Raw genomic sequence first — 2,897 nt, forward strand, 5'->3', positions numbered from 1 at the left:
TTCGTTTATCACACACACACACACACACACACACACACACACACACCACACACACACACACACACACACACACACACACGGGAGGGCTGGCAGAATTCCTGCTCATTCCTGAGTGTCCATGGAGCGGAACAGCAAAATTACAGCTCGCACTGAACACACACACACACACACACACACACACACACACACTCACACACACTCACACACACTCACACACAACTCTAATCAACTCATCGCTAATTACAGAGTGAGAATGACAGAACGAGAGAGAACTTGAAGATCCAGCAGCTCACACACACACACACACACACACACTCACACACACACTCACACACACACACACACTCTCTCACACACACTCTCTCTCACACACACACTCTCTCACACACACCCTCTCTCACACACACTCTCTCTCACACACACACACACACACACACACACGCACTCACACACACTCACACACACTCACACACAGCTCTAATCAACTCATCGCTAATTACAGAGTGAGAATGACAGAACGAGAGAGAACTTGAAGATCCAGCAGCTCACACACACACACACACACACACACACGCACTCACACACACTCACACACACTCACACACAGCTCTAATCAACTCATCGCTAATTACAGAGTGAGAATGACAGAACGAGAGAGAACTTGAAGATCCAGCAGCTCACACACACACACACACACACACACACGCACTCACACACACTCACACACACTCACACACAGCTCTAATCAACTCATCGCTAATTACAGAGTGAGAATGACAGAACGAGAGAGAACTTGAAGATCCAGCAGCTCACACACACACACACACACACACACACGCACTCACACACACTCACACACACTCACACACAGCTCTAATCAACTCATCGCTAATTACAGAGTGAGAATGACAGAACGAGAGAGAACTTGAAGATCCAGCAGCTCACACACACACACACACACACACACACGCACTCACACACACTCACACACACTCACACACAGCTCTAATCAACTCATCGCTAATTACAGAGTGAGAATGACAGAACGAGAGAGAACTTGAAGATCCAGCAGCTCACACACACACACACACACACACACACGCACTCACACACACTCACACACACTCACACACAGCTCTAATCAACTCATCGCTAATTACAGAGTGAGAATGACAGAACGAGAGAGAACTTGAAGATCCAGCAGCTCACACACACACACACACACACACACACGCACTCACACACACTCACACACACTCACACACAGCTCTAATCAACTCATCGCTAATTACAGAGTGAGAATGACAGAACGAGAGAGAACTTGAAGATCCAGCAGCTCACACACACACACACACACACACACAGAGAGAGAGAGATACAAATAAATGCGTAAGGAAAAATCAACCAATAAATAAATCAAACCAACTCTCTGCAGTGCTTAGTATAATTTAAATACTATTATTGTTTTTATTAATATTAATAATAGTTTTATCTATCAGTTTTTATTTACTTTCATTTTTTATAATTATGTTATGTGCTTTTGCCATTTTTATTAGTTTTTGTTCTTTTTAAATATTATAATTAATGTTTAATACATTTTATTTCAGTTTTGCTTTAAATTTTTAAGTTCAGCTTATTTAAATTTTTTAGTAATTAAGTTATGTGCTTTTTTCATTTTATATTACCTTTTGTTTTTATTAAATATTATAATTTGTTGTATTTTGTTATTTCAGTTTTACTTCAGTTTATTTCAATTCACTTTAGTTTTTAATACTTTTATTATTTGCTTTTGTCATTTTTGTTAGTTTCTGTTCTTTTTATATATTTAATATATTATATTTATATTTATATATTTAAGTTTTTATATATTTCAGTTTTTATTTAACCTCTAATTTATTTTGTATGTGCTTTGTCATTTTTATTAGTTCTTATTCTTTTTAAACATGACTATTTATATGAATTTTTATTACAATTTTAGTTATTTATTTCCAGTTAGTAACTTCTCTGCTTCAACTTAAGCTTACTTCTGTTAGATGCCAAGGCAACATTTCAACTTTTATTCAGCTTTTCGTCAAATATTTATATTAGTTTCAGTTTTATTTCAATTAGCAAAAATGTTCCCATAGTCTTAGTAAAGCCTGACTCTCTATGAGAGGAAACTGACAGTATTAGGTCAGTTAACTTATTGATCACTGATTAATTGATTGTGAATCATTCCATCACTCATCATTAATTCAAACATGATTGGCTCTCAGGCTCCTCCCATCTGCAGCTGATTGGATGAGAGGTAATGGGGCATGTGATTGGCTGAAGATGTGATAATTAGGCTGCGTTCCAGTGGATCTTAGTTTAATTACGCTAACAAGCTTGACGAGCTCTCCAAAACAAACACTCACGCAGCTACAGGCGCCCATTCACACACACACACACACACACACACACACACACACTCCAAAGCAACCACCACACCATTACCACTGAAACATACATTTACATGTATGCATTTGCAAGGACTTTCTTCCAAAGTGACTAACACTGCATCCAGGGTATTTTATCGGTTATCTTGAGCTACAGAAATACACTCTCACAATAACACAGTCTTTCATTCACGGTGTGACTGAGCTCTGAAGTGGATCAAAAGCAGATGTGAGGGACAGAGTGAATAACTTTCAATCCACTTTAACTGAATCGGAGTTGAGAAGATTGAGGAAAACCCCCTTAAAGAGAGAAAGAGAGAGGGGTCGGAGGTCACAGCCCATGATAATCCAGCTTTATCTCTCACTGCTGAGAAAAATCTGTTTAATGGGATTTATGGACATTGAGACCACCTCACACACACACACTCACTCTCACACACACACTCACTCTCACACTCTCTCACACACCCTCACTCTCAC

General features: G+C 39.1%; 1 protein-coding gene across 1 annotated transcript in view; it reads right to left on the reverse strand.

Annotated features, from left to right (window-relative positions):
* Positions 1-2,043, reverse strand: part of LOC107573199 (ephrin type-B receptor 4-like) — a 5,175-nt gene extending 3,132 nt beyond the window's left edge. Inside the window, exon 1 of the mRNA XM_016259646.1 lies at positions 2,025-2,043. The gene's annotated coding sequence lies outside the window, so the exon portion shown is untranslated. The remainder of the gene's footprint in view (positions 1-2,024) is intronic.
* Positions 2,044-2,897: the final 854 nt, after the last annotated feature.

The sequence above is a fragment of the Sinocyclocheilus grahami genome, unplaced genomic scaffold (assembly GCF_001515645.1).
Source record: "Sinocyclocheilus grahami isolate Dianchi unplaced genomic scaffold, SAMN03320097.WGS_v1.1 scaffold1890.1, whole genome shotgun sequence".
Taxonomy (NCBI): Eukaryota; Metazoa; Chordata; class Actinopteri; order Cypriniformes; family Cyprinidae; genus Sinocyclocheilus; species Sinocyclocheilus grahami.